The sequence below is a fragment of the Ursus americanus genome, chromosome 26, assembly GCF_024610735.1.
Source record: "Ursus americanus isolate L20-20 chromosome 26, mUrsAme1.1.p, whole genome shotgun sequence".
Lineage (NCBI taxonomy): Eukaryota > Metazoa > Chordata > Mammalia > Carnivora > Ursidae > Ursus > Ursus americanus.
Window position 1 is genome coordinate 29793342 of NC_142152.1, and position 22082 is coordinate 29815423.

Sequence of the window (22082 nt, forward strand, 5' to 3'; positions counted from 1 at the left end):
TGACCAATTTTTATTGAGCTAGTGTGAACAACTGTGTCAGTTTGCCTGGAACTCAGAGGTTTCCTGGGATATGCATCTTGTAGTTGTAAACTTGTACACTTGTACAAGCCCTAAGCAAACCAGGAGGAGTTGGTCACCCTATGAACCTACTATGTACCAGCCATAAGGAAAGTCCTATTCTTACGCAGTCATGTGCTAGTGGAAGGGAACAGTAATATGCTGGAGTATGGTAAGTGTTTTACAATAATATATTAGATACACAAGGGGCTTCCAATTTTGGTTAGGGTGGCCAGAAGATTCATTGAGAAGGGGAAATTTAGGTAAAAGCATTAAGGAAGTGAGGTAACGCACATGCTGCTATTTGGGGAAGAGGTAAGAAGCCAAAGAAATCAGAAGCCAAAGTCCTGAGATGTAGGTGTGTCTGCATCATTCAAGGAACAGGAAAGAATATAATCTGGAATGACTTGAGTGACTGAGGAGATATCACCCAGAGATGAGGTGAGAAAAGTAATGTGGCCAGAAGACATTCAAGCAAATGGACCACTGGAAGGACTTAAACTTGGGAAACTTTTGAGCAGAGATAGAATATGCTTTTACTTACACTTAATAATCATTGTGTTGCTGTACTGCAAATAGATCATGGAAAACAGGCAAGAGTTAAGAATGAAAATCCGTTTGGAGACTACTATGATAATCCACCTGAAAGGTAATAATTGCTTAAACCAGATAAGTAAATGTAGAAGTGATGGGGACCGCTCAGATCCTGGACATATTCTGAAGGTAGCGACAGCGTTTCTCAAGCGATTGGACAAGATATATGGAGGAAATAGAGGAATCAAAGATGAGTCTAATATTTTGACTTAAGCAACTAAAAGAATAGAGTTGTTTGTTATTGAAATGGGAAAACTGAGAAGAGTAGGACTATTAGGAGTGGGGAACATCAGAAGTTCAATTTGCTGCATATTATATTTGAAATACCTATTAGCCCTCCAAGAGGACCTGTTGACTAGGTAGATGACCTTGCAAGTCTCAAGTTCAAGGGAAAGGGATGAGCTTGTTAGTGTTTAAAACCATGAGGCCAAGTGTGTAGATATAAAAGGAGTTACAAGGACTGAACCCTGAGCCACTCCAAAATTTAGAGGTCTAGAAGGAAAAAGAAAAAAAGAGCAGCAGAGAAGGACAAAAACCAGGAGCATATGCTGTCCTGCAGGCAAAGGAAGTGTTTCCAGGAAGAGAGAGCCCTCAGTCTCAGAGCATGCTACGGGTAGGTGGAGCGAGGCAAGAACACAGCGCGCCTTAACAATGAGGAGGTCGGCTTAGTGGTGTAGAGGCCAGTGGGGACTTTGAAAAGACCAACTTCAGTGAAAAAGCCTGATCGAAGTGGGTTCAGGAGGGAATGGGAGGAGATATATCAGAAAGTGTGAGTATACATGAAACTCCTAGGAGTCTTGCTGAAAAAAGAGAGACATAATGGAGGCAGAAGCTTAACGCGGAAGCTTGGTGGGTTGTAAGGGAGTTTTTAAGATGGGAGGAAAAAATAGAACATATGTGTGCTGCCAAGAAAGGTTCAGAAATGAGAAGAAAAGTTGATAGAATCGAGGCAGAGAGAAGGGAGAGAGTTCCTTAAGCGAAGTCCTGAAGTAGGCGAGAGAGGACAGGGGTTGGAGCGGCGCGCCACTCAATGTTCTCAGAAGCAAGTACTAGAACCTACTTTAGTTTCTGAGAAAAGGGTTTACAAGAAATATAAGGCACACGTAAGAATCTCTAGGCAGGACTGCCCCATTAGAGACCTCCCGCTTTGACCTCTGCACCAGAGCTTGGCTGTGATGGCTGGCACCATGGCTGCTGGGACCCATACACAGATGTCCACTTCTGCCACCGCCCTTGTGAGAGGAACCTGTATACTTGCTTCCCTGCTTGAAGCACGGTCTGGCTGGGCGAGCTCCTGTCGTATGCAGGTCCAAACAGCCAGAGAGGACATGAAGACCATGGGTCGTTTCTAATTTGGAGAGGTGTGGATTACTTACATGTGAGAAATTTCTGAAAATGAGGAAGGGTGCTCAAGGATATCAAGTGGTTGAAAAGACCTAACAAATGTCTCTGCTAGTGGTGTTCTCATATTTTAAGGTTTAAAAATTTCTTGAATTTTTTGAAGAAGACAAAGTTTAAACTGTATTCCTATAAAACATATATTCATAAAAATGGATTGGCCAACTTTAGAGATTTTTTTTTTTCTTGTCACTGATTTCTCCCTCCCTCCCTTCGCTTTACACATGGAGATATGGATCTATATATTACATACATATGTATTATATGTATGTATAGAGATTTTATATGTATTTAAATCTCTACATTTACATATATACATGCATGCACCCACACACATATTTTCTTATCTTCATAAGACTTGAAATGGAATCAGCACTCACATATGGATAGATAACAAAGAACTTAGTAAAGTTTTATTCTGTCATTCTACATTTAGGGATTTAGGCAATTTTGGTTCAAAGTAAGCACATTATGTCAAACACATTTTCAGTTTCAGTGTTTGTGCTTGTTTCCTTACTTTAACTCTGAAAGATGATTCCTATTTCTAGAGCAATTGGAAGAATTTGTAGTCATAAGACATGGTTTGCACAAACAAATATATATTAAAAAGATCATTTAAACCTATATGCAACCTAAGCCATACCAAATAGCTCATTATTTTACTCAGTAATCCCTTAACATAAAATTCCTTATTTAAACTTATTTCTATTTAAAGTCTCTATACTAGCAACTGAATTAATATATTTGCATAATAGAATGTCTCTCTTTGGGATAATAAAACCTTATGTTTTATGCATTCAAAACTTTTAAGGAGTCGTCTCTTATTTTTTCCTCCTAACCTAAAATAAAATTCTAATTAGAATAAAAGTATACTTTTTGGTAGAATATTTAACATGATTTAAGCAGGGATTTATCAGGTTCTCAAATAAAACTTTGAAGAATCAATATAACATTCTGGATTCCAACTTTATTGTTAATGACTTTTCTTTCATAGACAAATTCACTCAGCAGCTTTAGTTAACTCAAAGATTTCTATGCAGAAACACTTTGGCAACGTATAATCAAAGGAGTCATGTTAGCTCTGTAAACCCCCAGGCGCATTCCACGCACACGTTTTTGGGAGCAAGTAAAACAGGCTTTAGCTACTCTGATAACCAGTCTCCACCGAGGAAATTTCTGTGCCCAAAGACAAACCAAAATCCGCTCTCTCCCTGACTCCTAGGATCTTTAGTAGTTATGGTTACACCCTAAGCACCACCAGTGAAATTACTCTGGGCAAAAGCCTAGGGTAACAGAGGCTAATTATTACTTCCAAAATTACCTCTGGGAAATAAATCTCAGTAGAACAAGCACCCAGGTGAGAATTTTCCTGGGCTGGATAATGAACGAAAAAAAAAAAAAATGGTGTTTGAAGTATGATAAGTTTTCTAGTGTCAGTTGATGGCCAAAGGAAATTAGGAAAGATTAAGAGGGCCAGTAGCTACTCGGAACTCTGAAAATTCCAAAATCTACAAAATTGTGGAATATGTTTGCTAGACATTTCTGTTTCTTTTTCAGAATGATATGAAGACCATTATTACCCCCAATTTTTTCCAACTCCAACTTACACATACATACACACGTGTACACAGACACACGCCACACATTTATCCATTGCTACTTGGTTTTGGTGAGGTATATATATCTATATAGGTAGATATATAGATAACTAGATATCTATAGATATCTATAAATATAGATATCTATATCTAGATATAGATATCTATGGTTAGCTACTTGGTGTAAGTAGTGCATTATTCTTATCAGATTGCTTTTGTTTGTTCATTTTTGCCACATTAATTCATAATGAAGTTCAAATAAGTGTTAGAATTTGTGCAGAATCTTAGATGCCAAAATGAAAATAAACAAAACTGAAACGTCTGAATCGAAAGTTCCTGGTATGAATCATGACCGTTCTAGTTCTTATTCAAGCAAAATACTTAATCTCTCTGTGTCTGAAAATCTTCATCTGAAGCATTGGGAATAATGATATCTCACCCAGAGAGTGGGCAGAAGATGAAAGTCAGTCATGCATGTAAGTAATATAACTGGAATGTAATAGGGGCAAAATAAAAAGTTAATTATCTTTCATTCGATCTGTCCTCTGGGTATGAAGATTATAGGGAGGGTACGGGACATGTAAAGAAAACATTTAATTAGAGTATGACAATTTCTAATAGGGAAGTATAATATGGAAGAGGAAAAAAGTGCACAAATGTTAGAATGACCATTTCCCCTGGGAAGAATTTATTTATCTGGTTTTTGAGATACAAAATTTGGGATTTTTCACACCTTACCAATAACAACATATTTGCTTTAATGACGGTTCTAAAGTACAGACAGGGAAGATATTGACATGAAACATTTGCTAAGTATCTTGGGGGGGTCACGGTGGGGAGAGGGCATTCTGTAAATAGACATCAAGACTAAGAACACCTTTCCCGATATACTCTTTCACTAATCGGGCATCTCTCCTGCCAAAATATGTGCTAGAAGCTGGGGTTCCAGAAGAATGGAGAACACTGGGGACTAATTTAATGAATCCAAGCCTGTTTAATGGCCAGTCATCTCCACCTTAAAACTTGGAATCTTCCAGGTGAGCATCGGTTTATATATATTACTTGATGCACACCCATCCATCCCACTCCACATACACATAATGCATTTTTTGAATTAGGAAGGGGAACAAGGTATCAAGTATAGAATATCAAGTATTGAGCTTTCATTGTTTCTCTATATATGAAGGTTTAAGAACGTCAGGAGAAGTTAATAGTTAAGAAAAGGCATATATGTGTGTGTGTGTGTATATATTATATATATATATATATATATATATATAATATATATATATATAGCTATCATTGAAAGGGAGAAAAGAAGCAACCAGGAATTAGGAAATGATCCTGGAATAGAAAAGTACTACCAAGATTGCCAGTCTATGATGAGATAAAAAGCAAGTACTAGAATTAAATCAACACACTAATTTCTTCATCAAGATAGTACTGCTACCAGAAAAGAAAGAAAAAAATCAGCTAAACAGTTGCTTTACATTCTGGTACAAGCTCCTTGGTTCATTACGGACTGGGAGCAAAGACTTTGCAGACCCACAGTTCATTGCTGGCTCCACTTTGAGTAGCAGAGCCACAGAGGACAAGAAAAGAGAGAAGTTTAAAAGGGGTAGAGAGTAGATAGCTATGTAAAATGCTGCATAATTCAGGGAAGATAAAGGCTAAAAATAAAAACCAAAAACAACTCACCTTATTTGATAGATGCTGGCTGGCAATCTTAGAAAGAACAGTTTAGGGAGAGAAGTAATGTTAACAAGCTGGTTACTCAGAAGAATAAAAACGTGTGTGTCATTCAGCTCTGTACTTCCAGATTCTTGCATGATACTTGGTGGCCGGTAAGCATGAAATGGGAAAGTTAGAAGAATGGAATGAGATAATTATGAGACCATTATTATTCTACAACTGTCATTTATAAGCTATTCAAAGGAGGTTAAAGAGAGTTGGCCTACCATGATTCTGCATTCCCGAAGTATTATCAGATAGTTTTGAAATACAGTAATAGGTTAATTATAATCATCCATAATTTTACTGGTCAGAGGAAGAACCATGACAACCCTATCCTTCACCTACATGCACGCACCTGCACACAAACCTGGACTGTTAATCTGGAGTTGGTCATGGGTCCAGAATAATTGTGCTCAAAATACAACCTCAATTGAGTAGAGTACAAGGAAGGGACAGAGTTTGAGCTCCTTGGTGTTTATTTCTTCCACACAGAGCATAATGAATATATAGGTGAACAGCTAGGATTCTCTGTTAGCTTCTGAATAATTAGTGTATCTTACATTCAAGAATGGACACCAAGAGTATCTTGATGAGCCCTGAGTAATATGGGGAACTGCTGAATCCCCATATTGTACACCTAAAACTAATATAACACTGGATGTTATATCTGTGTGTTATACTCTGCAGTGATGGCTACACTGGAATTAAAATTTAATAACCAACCAACTAACTAAATAAACAAAATGAATACCAAAACTGAATCTAGGTATATTTGAATGATGTTGTCTTGGCTCAGTCAAGCTTCCAAAGCTTGATCCTGAAATAAGATGAGAAGAAAAATCTAGATTTTTTGGTTGGTTTAGAGAGCAACATGATTTGTTGATATAGCTAGCAACATGAGCTATTGGTATAGCTAGCTATCAGACACTGTTTTCTTTTAACCTATACCGCAGTGAGAATGTGTCAGTGTAATTTGCAGTAGCGATGGCATTAATTCAGATACTGTAAAGGGCTATAGGGCACATAAGGAAATCCATATATAATAGTGTAATCTCTTCAATAAAAGAAACCATCCTAAGAATAGATTATTGACTTAGGAAAAGAGGGTCAAGAGCTGCTTTAGAAAAAGTCTTACATAATTCGTCATGGATTTCCAGAGTCTTTTTGAAGTGAATTTAAAAAAAAAATGCCCACTGCAAATAAGAAACATTTCTGAATACACCAACACTGTCCAATAGACTTTACTGCAACGGTGGCTATGTTGTGTGTCTGTATCTGAACATTTTACGTGTGGTTAGTGTGATGGTAGAACTGAATTTTAATTTTACTTCATTTTAATTGACTTAAATATAAAGAGTTACATGTGGCTGGCTGGTGGCTACTATCCCGGACAGCACAACCCAAGACCTTAAAAACAGCTGAGCACAGTTTGGGAATTAGTCATTTTGACTCTAATCCTGCAAGTCCTGTCCTCTCAATGTCAAATTAGCAACCACCAATAAAGAAGATCTGTTGCATTTAGGAACCCAGTCCTAGAGCAGAGCTAGTGCTGCCTAGGAGATGCTCGTAGGACCCAGATCTCGATAGTAATTTGGCCAAATAGAGAAATCATTATGCTTTGGTCCTAAGTGAAAGATAATCATCTCAAGTTTGTATTTTTTTAGCTTCTTTTATGGAGAAAGTTTAGACACAGGTTCAACATAGTCAGAGACTAGGACTGGTGAGAGAGAGGGAGGCATAAAAGAAATGCTAAGGGTTATGTGGTGATAATTATCTGTCAGACTACTGTTTATCTAGGGTTCTGGTTCCTTTTCCTTTCTTTTGGCGTTCTAATGAATTTCATAATTTGAATTTTAACAAACAGCATATGGCCAACATGCTGTAATATATTTCACTAGCTATACATGGCCATTTTCTTTGCCTCTTTAAGCAGATAATATCCACATGGAGATTCCATGGGGTTTTTCTCCATGCTGTTTAGCTTGTAGCTTTATTGCTACTTTCATTATTACAAATGATAAACCTGTACATTTTATTTTTATTTTTCTTCACAAAATGATGCTCTGGCTACATTCACCCTTCGTTCCCTTTTTAAAAATATTTGTTATATTTTTAGTCAATTCTCATGTAAATAGAGTTTGATTTAAATTAGGAAGTATTGATAAAAATTAAAGAAAAAATTTTAAAACTCAGAACATCTAAAGTGTAAGCTCTCAACAAATATACAGTTAACATTTGGGGCGCCTGGGTGGCACGGCGGTTAGGCGTCTGCCTTTGGCTCAGGGCATAATCCCAGCGTTGTGGGATCAAGCCCCACATCAGGCTCCTCCACTGGGAGCCTGCTTCTTCCTCTCCCACTCCCCCTGCTTGTGTTCCCTCTCTCGCTGGCTGTCTCTATCTCTGTCGAATAAATAAAAATTTAAAAAAATCTTAAAAAAATATATACAGTTAACATTTTACCTGATGCATATATTTTGAATGAAGTTGATTTGTATTTCTGGTAAATCTTATCTCAACATGTTTTTTGGGGCGCCTGGGTGACTCAGTCAGTTAAGCATCCAACTCTTGATTTCGGCTCTGGTCATGATCTCAGTTATGAGATCGAGCCCTGAATTGAGCTCCAAGTGGGGTGTGCAGCCTGCTTAAGATTCTTTCTCCTACTCGCCCTCTGCTCCTCTCCCTGCTCAGGTGTTCTCTCTCTTTCTCTCTCCTTCTCTAAAACAAAACCAAACAAAACAAAAATGCTCTTTAAAAGCTTTGGAAGGAAGTTGTTTCTACCCGTTCATTCAGTGGCCTAAGAAGTAGGGTAGAGAGGAACATGAGGATATTCAATAGAATGTAGTAGGCCCAGAGAGTACCCACACACTTTCAGAGGGGTCTACTTGAATGGCATTAAGTTCAGGAGTTAGTGTAGTCCATTGATCCTGAAACTTGTCTGAATCATTGCCTGTTCAGAAATATTCTGTTCTTCCTTTCCATCCCTTCAGATCTGCATAGAAACAGTGATGAGGAATGACTTCCCATGCATTCTCTGAATAAAAGGTGCTTGAGAAATCATGAGTCAGCAGCATGCACCAATGCCACGCAGACCCAGAGTTAGTTCCTGGTTGATTCATGGAAGGGCACTGTCTGTGTAACATAAAAGGGAGTCTGGGTTACTCAGCAGTCATGTCAAGTTAATATGAAATGCTCTTCTGAGAGGCTGCTGACCAGCCCCCGGTCAGTAATCACCAACAAATAAGCACTCTGAAAAGGTGCCTAGATCTAGTGAATGCAGTTACCTCAAGTAAAACGCCCAGCAGTCACATGCAGGATATGATTCCAGCAGCAGCAGCAAATTTCAATACAGCAGACTGCCCTAGAAGATACAGTAACACCAGGTTATGTTTAATGGCAGTAATGGGTTAAGTTGCCAGCAGAAGCTCTTTCTAGTTTCTCTTTAGATTTATAATAGATACCACCATTTTTCCTTTCCCAGATGTACTGATCCATTGGGAGTTCAAGATTGATGCCCTCCAAATGGGTTCTTGCAAGAGGAATTTGAAAGTAGTCTTCTATATTTCAAAGGATCTAAAATCTGTGAAGGTTTTCCTCTAAGTTATAATAGGAACTGAAGCAATGTCATATAGTCCAATCTCTTGGAATTATGGAAAACTTGATGTGTTTGCTTTAAAAAGTCGATGGAGTCTGATATTGAAAGATAAGGATCACAATAATGAAGTTAAATTCTCAAGACGCTAGCAATAACTAGATTTATAAAACTAGATATTTTGGCATCCAGTCTTCAAGTTTCCAAATGAAATTAATAAGGAAAATGGAGTTGGGAAATTAAACCCTTATTTGGCATTTCCATTATATTACAGGAAGCCAGTGAAGTATTGTGTTAATAGCACTCTAGAGCCGGACTATTCTGTTTTAACCTTCAGGTTTAACCATGTACTAACCTTATGGGGCCCTGGGCATGACTTAATTTATAGAAGCTCTGTGAAAATGCTTATGATAGTAAGAGCACCTACTTCACAGGGTAATGCAATTATTAAATGAGTTAATTCATGTAAACACTTAAAAAATAACTGGCGACATAGAAAAATATTTACCAAAGTATTTATTATTAATATTATAAACATATAGCTATATACAGTCATACTAATCCTAATTAGCACTGGTTCCAGAGCTTAATAAAGATGTGTAGGAAAAAAAACATGATTAGCCAATTCCCTGATCGCCTCTGAATGCTTTTGAATTCTTCATTTATATAAGTCATTTATACCTTCTTAAAATCATTTCAGAAAATGGCACCTTCCTTTTTTCTTAAGTCCCCTCGTTTGATACTCTGAAGATCTTACAATTTATGGAGTTTTCATTAAGAATTAGTCTTATGGCAGCTAAGGAGCCTCATTCAACAACCTTGATTTCGCATTATCTTTGTGTAGAACAAAAACCTATGTGTCAGAATGGTATGAATCGAATTCGCATGGTTTTTTTTGCTGGCTTCTTTGATTTGCTTTCCTTCCCAGCAATTATACAAGAATGGACATATGTTCCTCAAATTGATTTATTAAAGAGTATTTTTTGAAAGGAGCCTTCCAACATTAGATGAACACGGCATGAAAATTACTAAGTTTTTTTGTTTGTTTGTTTTTGTTTTGGGGTTTTTTTTTTTTTTTTCATAGCATTCAGAAAACACCAGGCTAGGAATGTGCTGGTGGTGAGGCAAGAGGCAACACAGAAGAAGTCAATGAATACATCATACAGTTTCAACTTAGAAAAAGTATTTTAAAGACTTTGTAGAAGAAAAACCCATTTGCAAAATAAATCAAGAAAATTCCACAGCTTTCATTTTGTGTCCGGTCATTTGAATACAAATGAGATCAATGAAAGTATTTTTGCCTGAACTGGAAAACTGACAATCAAACAGCAACAGTCTGCAGTCTTTGGAGTGACAATTTTGAGTAAGGGTTACGGGCTAGGGAACTCATGGTGTCAAAGCCTTCCAGAATAGTGTACTCTGGAAAAGAGAAAAGAGCCAGTGTGTTCGTGGGACTTCAAAATATTAATTAGTACTTTGACATCACTGAGATGTGGCAATTTTTCATAAATGCAGAAAATAGGGACAAGGAGAATCAAATGATTGTTTCAAGCCTCAAAGCTATTTTATCAACAGAAGGAGAGCAAAATCATTTGGATTCTTCTACATGAATACCTCTGTATAGTTTCTGTTCAGTTTCTGTCTTACAAAATTCTATAGATTCATCTTCAACATCTAAACAGCAAAATTTGCAAATTCATCATCTTCTGTAGATTCCCTGCTTCATGCATGTGTTGCTTTTAATCATTCTGAATATGGTTCCTTTGTAAGTATTATGTTTTCACTGACTGGATGCTTGAGAGATTAATTTTTTATTTTCCCTTAAAATTCAAATAATTCTCCAGGCCACAGATTGATGATGGTATTGTTGTATTAAGTTTGATGATGTTCTATGAGTTTTTTAATCCACACACTAAAGCTTTGCATCAGCTCAGGAAAAGGGTGTTTTCAGTATATTTTTGAATGATGCTTCTCTTCCAATTGTTTTACCGATGTATCATTATATTTCTGGTTATTTAATCCCTGTTTTTCCTTACTTTCTGGGGAAGTCCAAGTTTTCCTTTACTTTGATGATGACTATTTCCTCTCTTTTACTTCTGTCTTTTGCTGTTGTGGGTGAAAATAGTATGTCTGTTACTCATTTTAGCTTCCCTTTTATTCTTTTCTTAATTTCTTCAAAACATATCATCTAATTTCAACTCCTTTTTATCCCTTTATAGTTTCTTAAATTTATGTGATTATATTCTATCTCATCATTTTTCATGATATCCAGTTTATAAATCTTCTCAAAGTTTCATCAGATTCCTGTAGCAAATCACTTTCAGTGATGTGCTCTTCAGAGAGGCTTTCTTTGGTGGAATCATCTGAAATCATATTTGTTTTCTCTTTTTGTTCACTATCATTTCAAAGACCTAATGCAGCTCTTGTTTTCTGTTTACTCATCTCTGAATGGCATGAGATCTAGACAGCATTTGACAGCATATAAGCTGATGGAGTGTCCTTACTTGTCCTTACTGTTAATGTCACAATGAGCAGCTTCTCTTCCTAACTCCATCTTCTACGATAAGCCTGTGATGCCTAATAATCACTAATTCACGTTAGTCATCTGTTGGACCTTCTCCAACAGTTTGAATTTTCCAGTTCTCTGACATAGCCTTTTCCGCAGGTGTACGAGTTCATTCTCCAATATGAACTCTTCCTGATGTTCCTATCTCCACTCCCAATTCTAATGTTTTCATTAGCCTCATAGGATAGTGTGCCTACTTCCATTCTTTTCTCATTTTTAATTTGTGTTGCATATAGAAAGCTATAATCTAGAGGGATAAGGAAAAGGTGAACTTAAGTTTTGCATCCTCTTCCATTGATTTATTTATTTATATAAGTGTGAGGTCTCATTCTGCTTATTTTATAATTGGGTTACATTACAATACTACATTTCTTTTGTTTCTCAAATTATCCTAGGTTTGCCCTTTGGGAGCTCTTTCTATCAGTTTCCTATGTACCTTTATTACATCCCCAACCTTTTGTTTACTTGAGTACTCCCTTACTTTCTGGCACTACAAGATTCTTGAGGTTTATTTTGTATATTTCCAGCCCAGCCCTAGAATCAGCCATTTCTCCAGAGAGCACTGATTTCTTTTATTGGAAAATGCTATTTAGAAACCAAGGTTTCTAAACCTTGGCATTTAAGTATGATCTTTCTTTAAAACAAACAAATAAAACTTGTAATAATGAGCCAATGTCCATTGTCACAAATATCTGAAATTCAAGTCAGTTTATACTCATAGTTTGATTTGCTTTTCTGCTATAGTCAATATTATACCTCACAGACCAAAAATGATGAGAGCTATAGTTTCTAGTTTAATGTTTTCCAATAGAATTTGATATTTTACTATTCCATCTAATTTAATTGTTAGCTTTTCATACTATGAGAATTTATTTGAACAAAATAACAAGTTTAAAATGTACACACAAACTTAGAGTCTACATTTTCATTTAAAAATTTTAAACCAACAGATTATATAACTTTATGAAATATATGTCTTTAAAATACCTTTCTTTCTTAGTTTTTAAATAAAAGATCAGAAATAGAAGCTTTAAACTGGTAAAAGAAAGCCTAGTTTAGTTGTTGTTGTTGTTGTTGTTGTTGTTGTTAATTTTGGTATTTACAACCTGGCAATTATATCACAAAAATAATACAACTCAGGGGGTGCCTGGGTGGCACAGCGGTTGGGCGTCTGCCTTCGGCTCAGGGCGTGATCCCAGCATTATGGGATCGAGCCCCACATCAGACTCCTCCGCTATGAGCCTGCTTCTTCCTCTCCCACTCCCCCTGCTTGTGTTCCCTCTCTCGCTGGCTGTCTCTATCTCTGTCGAATAAATAAACAAAATCTTTAAAAGAAAAATAAATAATAATACAACTCAGCATACTTGGTATCTCTTATAAAACTAATAACAAAGTAGTTAATGGAATTAGACAATAAACTATAGGTTCTGAAGAAGACAACTGAAGTAGAATCAGTAGAGAAAAAATATACTTTCACATAAACTTTAGAAGAATACGTGAAGCAAAATTCTAAGGAAAACCATATTGTGTTTGGAACTTGGATGTACCGGTTCAATTCTAAATCCACAGGCAGCTGTCTGTGTAACCTTGGGCTAGTTAGCAGATCTGACCTACAGTTTCTTATTGAAAACTGAAGGGAATTTCCCACTGAGCTTATTTTCCAGCATTCTTGCGAGATCAAATAACATAATGCACATGAGGGCTATTTTGAAATTGCAAAATGCTATGTAAACTACTTTTGTTAGTCTTAATGAATATGCATCATGACATTGTAAATAGGAACTGGAATTCTTGGACTGAAAGGAAAAGCGGAGATAATGAAGTGATTTTAATGAAACTCAAAGCTCATCTTTGTAATCTTAATAGCTAGCATGGTCCAGCAATGATCCCAGTTAGTAAACACTTGAATAAAATTGAGGAACATTAAAAAATATGACTCTTCTCTGTTTCTACTGCTAGTGGCCTGGTTCAGCATGACCAACTTTGATGGCCTTTGAATAACCAGCTTCTCTTTGTATTCTAACCAATTAGCCTAAGCAGTACTGTGGGAGTTATTCTTCTAAAGACCAGTATTTCCATGCCGTTCCATTGATCTGAAATATCCAATGTCTCCTCATTCCTATAGAGAAAAATTATACATTTTTCAGTATATTGAAACATCCAGCTTACCTTTCCATGTCTACATCTGCTATTCCATTGCATAAAAGTTATGCCTCAACTAAAATTGAACACTACTTTTTTGATAAATTGTTGTTTCCTGCTTCTACTTAAGAATGATAGGTAGTATTTATCACAAGCAAGTGACAAGTGTGTATTTACCTCTTGCTAAATAGCACTACATTGACAACCATACATGAAAGGAAAGGAAAGGAAGTTTGAGTAAATACAAATTACTAGCACTTGTGTTCAGCAGATGAAAACTACTCAGAACAAACAAAAGACCATGTGTAATCGTAGATAAATTATTGGTTAAGATGAATAGACTTATTGGGAACTTAAAGAAAAGGATTGCCAAATATTGAGAGGAAGTTTTAGGGAATAAGAATGACTTGAGATGGCTCTTAAGTGATGACCAGAGTATACGTCTATGCTGTGTGCATGCAAGGGGACATTCTCACTCAGGAGAAGAATTGGAAAGTACCTGATGTGTGGAAATACTACAGTGATGAATATCCCACAATCTTTCACTGATTTATCCTTTCATTTTTTCATTAATTCAACAAATATTTATGGAGTACCTATGTGCCAGGCACTTTTCCACCCACTAGAGATAACATGTAAACAAGCCCCAGGTCTCACAGAACTTCCATTGTAGTGAGAGCAGACTGACCAAAACAAAGAAACCCGTACATGTAATATGTCAGGTAGCAGTAATGAAGAAAAATAAGGCTGAGAATGGTGATGGAGAGAGATGGGGGGATGTGGTGGCTGTTTTATATAGGGGGGTTGGGGAAGACCCCCCCTAGTGAGTGTGTCACTGGACAGACCTGTGTACCGAAGGGACTGAGTCATGTGCATCCCCGGGAAAAGGTCAGTCTAGAGGACAGGAAGTGCCAAAGTTCCAAGGCAGGAGTGTGCTTGAAATGTTCTGGAACAACTACAGGCAGTAAGAGAGAGAACCAAGAGAAGGAGGGTTAGGGGAGGAATTTAGACAGGTAGCCCTGAACACAGTCCTCGGGGGCCTTAAGGTCAGCAGATGGACTTTGGATGCTATTTTGGGGAAGACAGGATGTTAGTAATTGGCTGTGGGCAGACAAGTAACTAGATCTGACCTGAGTTTAAATCAATCCTTCTGGCGGCTGCTGAGAATAGACCTTGGGAGGAATAGGAAGGAAGGAGGGGAGCCTGAGGAGGCTAGAGTAACATTCAGGTGAGGGAACCTGGGGTTGACCTAGGGCAGCACAGCAGACGTGCTGGGACATGCCCCTCCATGGTCTCCTGCTGCCTTTGGAACAAAGTAAACCTCCTTGACTTGTCCTAAAAGCCAGCATGGTGTTCTCTCTCCTTGTGTCACAAACTGCATTTGCCTGCTTTTTGCCTTGTTTCCACCATCCTCAACTCTAGTTTTTCTGCCCAGTTTTTCAATGCAGAATCTCTACACAGATTATCTCCTCTGCTATAAATATTTTTCCCATCCTTATTCACCTCGTTGATTAGTCTCACCATTTGCGTTTTACTTCTTCAGAGCAGTTCTCTCCAATCTAACTGATGGGGTCAAATTCTCCTAATAGAGGCTCTCATCACATGCTGTATTTACACTTCTGGACAGTGGCCGTGATTGTAATTTTACATGGTTTATGGGACTTTTTGGTTATTATCTGTCTATCCCATCAGACTGTGGGTGCAAAGAGGAAAGAAACCATGTGGTTTTCTTTGCTGCTGTTACCCACTTCAGTGCCTAATATAGTGCTTTGATTTGTTCAGAAAGAAGCAATGAACTTCCTGTAGGTAGCTGAACCAAAGTCTTACACAGAGAATAGCATTTGGCATGAGGATACATAGACTAATATCGGTCTTTCACATTAAAACTAAGGGGCTTTGGTTTCTCCATATATAAAAGTCACAGTTTGGGGGTCTCTGGGATAGTACACTGTAAGTTTTCCTCAGCCTTTAAAATTAAGAGAAATAAGTGTTACTTACTGACAACATGAATTTCCTCTTTTGATGATAGCATTTATGATATTTGCATAATGCTAAGAAATTGAGTGACTGCAATTACATTTTTGATTTTAGAATAAGAAGAGTGAGTCTGAAAAAAATATATAAGTATGCACAATAGAAGAAGAGACTACAGGTTAAAATGGACATGAGCTATAAGAACGAATGAAGGTAGGAAAGCTTGAGAGATGGATCTCATGAACAACAGTTGTTAGTGGATGGAGCCTGGAGAATATCTGTGAGTTAAACAGGTTTGTCAATAGCCCTGAGGCAGGAGACTAGATCTCTCTCTTATAGCTTATTTGGTACCCAAGCAAGAGATTGGTTTAGGGGCTTAACATCTGCCTAATTCCAGAGCGAAGGAAGTATCCACCTAGTCACCATTGAACATAGAGGAAGCACCCCCAAAATATTTGGCAGAAGGAAAACAAGGTGAAGAAAATATATACTGTAGATAATTATCAAATTAACACACTTGAACATACATATTGTGTTTGTGTGTGTTTGGGAGGAAGAGTGATAATACTGAACAGAGAAGCAAACCGGTACTTGCTCTGAACCAAATTTTGACAAGTGCCAGGGCAGTGAGGGCAATAAAAAGAAAAGTGCTTGAGAAGACACACAAGTTGATATTTTTTCTTTCTCTCCTAGTTAGAAAATAAAATTTGATTGACACATTAATTTATACTCTAACAACATTGCTAGAAACAAAACATTCCTTCTCTCAAATGGACATAAAAATCCCTGTCTCATCCACATCCATTCCTCCCTGTACTACCAGAAGAACTCACTGGAAACACCTGTAATATGCCATTGTGTTCTCTCATTTTGAGAAATAATCAGTGAAGGTGTCTGAAGATAGACAGGAAATGGGATCAGGATGATTGATGATACATGTGTCATGTCACACTTGAGAGGTGAGCTGTGTATAGAATATAGGGGCATAATATTTATAAGTGCTACATTAAAAATGTGATAGTTTGGGGGCACCTGGGCTCAGTCATTAAGCATCTGCCTTTGGCTCAGGGCGTGATCCCGGGGTCCTGGGATCGAGCCCCACATCGGGCTCCCTGCTCCACTGGGAGCCTGCTTCTTCCTCTCCCACTCCCCCTGCTTGTGTTCCCTCTCTCGCTGGCTGTCTCTCTCTCTGTCAAATAAATAAATAAAATCTTTAAAAATAATTAAATAAATATAAATATTTAAAAATAATAAGAATGTGATAGTTTATGAGCAGCACCAGAGCCTGTCCTGGGAGTAAGAAAATCTGTTTATGTGTGAATGGTGGCAAACTATCTCTTTAATTAAAAGCCTACAAAACAAAACCAATAACCACCTATTTAGCTCACTAGCTAGTAGTCTTGGGAAGGCAGATCACAGTCTTAACCTCAGATTCTGTCATTAGTAGCAACAGCTTTCAAAGAGGGCCATCCACTTACATGGCTTGAATGGGATTTCATTTCTCTATTTACTCCAATACCTGGCCTTCATGACTAGTCACTGTTGGAAATTCCGTAGCATAAACCCTAAAATCAATATCAGTGACATTATTTATATCCAGAGAAAAAGAACGCCTTTGAATAATGCATACTCTTATGAGCTGCCTTCCGTTTCCTTTTTCCCTCTGTCTTTCAAATGACAGAATAATTTCAATTCTACCAAATTTCCTGAGAAACAAAAATTCAATGAAATTCTCCATCTGGCAGGGTAACATTTTGAACCGTAAAGCAACAAACCATTTTTAGTTTCCAAGCATGTGCTATTTATTCTTGTCATTGATACTTTGCTATTGATAATGACAGTATTAGTCACATGAAACTTAATATCATCCAGTACAATAAGACATAGTTAGGGAAGGAAATGACTTTAGCTAGGGGCCAAGAGGGGCTTCCTGTGTTTCTTTATAAACCAGAATCAAGCACATGGCACACACATTATTGACTCCAGCTAGGGAAGCATTAGCCTTTTTTAAAAGATTGTGTGTGTGTGTGTGTGTGTGTGTGTGTGTGTGTGTGTGTGTGTGTGTTTGGAGCAGTAGAGCAGTCTTGGGTTCACAGGAAACAGAAGGGAAGGTACAGAGATTTCCCATGCACCTTCTGCCCCCTTGCATGCATAGCCTCGCTCATTATCAACAGCTCCAACCAGAGTGCTACATGCTTTACAACTGATGAGCCTACACTGACACATCATAGTTACTCAAAGTCCGCAGTTGACAGTAGAGTCACTCTTGGTCTTGTACATTCTATGGGTTTGGACGAATGTATAATGACGTATTTCCATCACTATGATATTTTGATAAGATCTTCTCACTGCTCTAAAAATATCCTGTGCTCCACCTATTCGTCCCCCATCCCATCTCTGGAAGCTACTAATCTTTTAATGGCTGCATAGTTTTACTTTTTCCAGAATGCCATATAGTGAAATCATACAGTATGTCACATTTTCAGACTGGCTTCTTTCCCTTAGTAATACGCATTTAGGTTTCTTCCATGTTTTCTCATGGCTTGATAGCTCATTTCTTCTTACACTGTTTAACATTTCATTGCCTGGATGTACAACAGTTTAATTTATTCATTCACCTACTGAAAGACATCTTGGTGGCTTCCAAGTTTTGGCAATTATTAATAAAACTGCTATAAACATACACTTGCAGGTTTTTGTGTGCATATAAATTTTCAACTCCATTATGTTTGGACAAATGTATTCTATGTAAACTTATACTATTTATACTTGAATAAATTAACTATTTATACTTGTATAAATACAATGTATCATGTAAAAACTTATACTATTTATACTGGTATAAATTAACTATTCATATTTGTATAAATAACAAGGAGGAGCAGTACAACTAACTGCTGGGTCCAATGGTAAGAGTATGTTACATTTTGTAAGAAATTGCCAAACTGTCTTCCAAAGTGGCTGTACCATTTTGCATTCCCACCAGCAATGAAAGAGAGTTCCTCTTGCTCTGCATCTTGGTTAGGGTTTGGCGTTGTCAGTATTTCAGATTTGGGCCGTTCTAAAAGATGTGTAGAGGTGTATCATTGCTTTAATTTGCATCTCCCTGATGAAATACGGTGTTGAGTATATTTTCTTATGATTATTTGACATCAATATATCCTCTATGGTAAGGTGAACATTGAGATCTTTGCCCTATATTTTGATGAGGTTGTTTGTTTTCTTATTGTTGAGTTTAAAGAGGTTGTTTTTGTTTTTGTTTTTTGTATATTTTGCATAACAGTTCTTTGTCAGATGTGTCTTTTGCAAATATTTTCTTCCAGTCTATGGATTGTCTTCTCATTCTCTTTACATTGTACATAGGAAAGCAATGTCATCTGAGGGACTGCTAATGAAAATAGCATTGTGTTTTAAATTTCAAATTCCATTTGTTCACTGCTGGTATGTAGAAAAGCAATTCACTTCTGTATATTAGTTTTGTATCTTACAACCTTGATATGACTACTTATTAGTCCCACGGGGGTGTTTTCTGTTGTTGGTTCTTTTGGATTTTCTACATAGACACTCATGTCATCTGTAAACAAAGAAATACGGGAATTTTCATTTCTTATTTCCTAGTCCGTATGCGTTTTATTTCATTTTCTTGTCTTATTGTATTAGTTAGAACTTCCAGTACAATGTTGAAAGAAAGAGGTGAGGGGACATTTCTGCCTTCTACCTGATCTTACTGAGAAAGCATCTAGATTCTCACCATTAAGTTTAATGTGAGCCGGGTTTTTTCCCTAGATGTTCTTTATCAAGTTGAAGAAATACCTCTTTATCTCTAGATTGCTGAGACTTTTTTCATGCGTGAGTGTTAGATTTTGTCAAATGCTTTTTTTTGCATTTATTGATATGATCGTGTGATTTTTCTTTTTTAATGAGTTAATGCCATGAATTACATTAATTGGTTTTGGAATGTTGAACTAGCCTTACATACCTGGAATAAATTCTACTTGGTCATGGAATGTAATTCTTTTTATACATTATGGGATTCAGTTTGCTACTATTCTGTTGAAGATTTTTACATCTATGTTCATGAAAGATATCCATGTTTAGCTTTCTTTTCTTTTTGGTATTAGTTTAACGCTGGCTCCATAGAAATTTGAGTTAGGAAGTGTTCTCTTTGCTTCTATCTTCTGAAAAATAGTGTAGAGAATTGCTATAGTTTCTTCCTTAAATGTCTGGTAGTATTGAATAGTAAACTCATCTAGTACTGGTTGGTGCTTTCTGTCTGAAGGTTATTAGTTATTGATTCAATTTAATAGATATAGGCTCATTCACAATGTCTATTTCTTATTTGTGTGAGTTTTGGCAAATCGTTTCTTGAAAGGAATTGGTTTGTTTCATCTAGGTTATCATGGTTGTGGGCATAGAATTATTGAAGGTATTCCCTTAATAGCCTTTAATGTTTATAGGCTTTCTTGTGATGTCCCTTTTTATTTCTGATATTACTAATTTGTGTTCTCTCTCTTTTTCCTTAGTTAACCTGGCCAAGGCTTATCAATTTTATTGATCTTTTTAAATACCCAGGTTCTGGTTTATTGATTTTTGATTTCCTATCTTAAATTTTATTAACTTCTGTTTAAGTTATTATTTTTATCTCTTTTCTACTGTTTACTTTGGATTTAACTTGCTTCTTTTTTTTCTAGTTTCCTAAGGTTAAAACTTAGATTATTTATTTTAGATCATTCCTATGTGCCAATATTTGCATTCAATGCTATAAATTTCCCTCTAAGCACTGTTTTTGCTACATTCCACAGATTTTGCTAAGCTGTTTTCATTTTTATTTAGTTCAAAATATTTTGAAATTGCTCTTGAGGTTTGTTCTCTTACCCATATGATATTTGGAAGTATGTTGTTTAATCTCCACATGTTTTGGGATTTTCCAGTTATCTTTCTGATATGGTTTCTAATTTAATTCCATTGTGGTCTGAGGATACACATTGTATGATTTTTTTCCTTCTCTCTCTCTCTTTTTCTTTTGAATTTGTTAAGATGTGTTTTATTGCCCAGAATGTGGTCTTTCTTGGTGAATGTCCCCTGTGTCCTTGAAAGGGATGTGTATTTTGCTGTTGTTGGATGAAATCGTCGATAGATGTGCATTATATCCATTTGATTGTTGGTATTCTTAAGTTCAACTATGTACTTACTGATTTTCTGCCTGTTGGATTTCTCTACTCTCTGATAAGGCAGTTTTAAAGTCCCAATTAGTTCATGTATTGTCTATGGCTCCTTCATACTACAGTGGCAGAATTGAGTAGTTGTAAGACTATATGACCCATAAAGTCTAAAATACTTAATATCTGGCCTTTGGCATAAAAACTTTTCAGACCTTTATCCTGTATTTTTTGTTTTTTATTTACTTGAATTTACGCCATTATTTTTCTACTAACGTCTTTTATTAAATACTGAACTTTTTAATTTTAAATATTTTTTTCTAAGACATGTTTTATAGTCTATAAATGTCCCAATAAGTATTATTTAGCTATGGTTAAATATGTAATGTTTTTATTGCTACATGCACTTACATATACTTTGTAATTTTCATAATTATTTCTTCATTGTGGTAGAAATTACTAACAAATATTCTCTCTTTTACCAGCTTATTGGAGAATTGGTTATATTTTTATTATTGATTTCTAAATTTACTACCTTCTAACTAGAGATTATGACCTATAGGATATTGATTCACTGGCATTTGTTGAAATTGTTTTGTGGCCTTTTTCCTGATTGACTTATAAATATTTCATGAGTTCCTGGAAGAACAATGCATTCCTTTAATATCGAACGTAAGATTCTGTATACATTCACTCAATGAAGCTATTTTTCCTAGATGTTATCAATTTTTGAGAAAACTGTTTTAAAATCTAACCCTGTAATTGTGTATTTGGAAAATTATTTTTACAATTTCATTTCTTTTGTTTTATATACACTTTGGCCTATATTTTGGGTAAAAACATGTTTAGAGTTTTGTATTTTATGTTGAATCATTTATTTCTCCTTAATTAATGAACTCCTTTACTATAGATATTACATTTCCTCAAGGTCTATTTTGTCAAAAATTAATATTAATACAACAGTTCTCTTAGTTATTATTCAATAAGTATTCAACAATTTTCTATCTGTTATTTAATCTTTCTCTTTCATTATGTTTAAATGGATCTTTCATTATTAACAGACCTGGATTTTGTTATTTTCCTCAGTTTGAGAAATTTCGTCTTTGCAATGGCATGGAAAATGTGTTGTTTATTGTGCTTGACAAATTTGGATATTGTTCTACCACTTTATTTTGGGTCTTCCATTTTCTTTGCTTTTTTCTTTGATTCATGTATATGTGACTATATATGTTCATATGTTCAAATGTTCATATATATAAGTATATATGTTT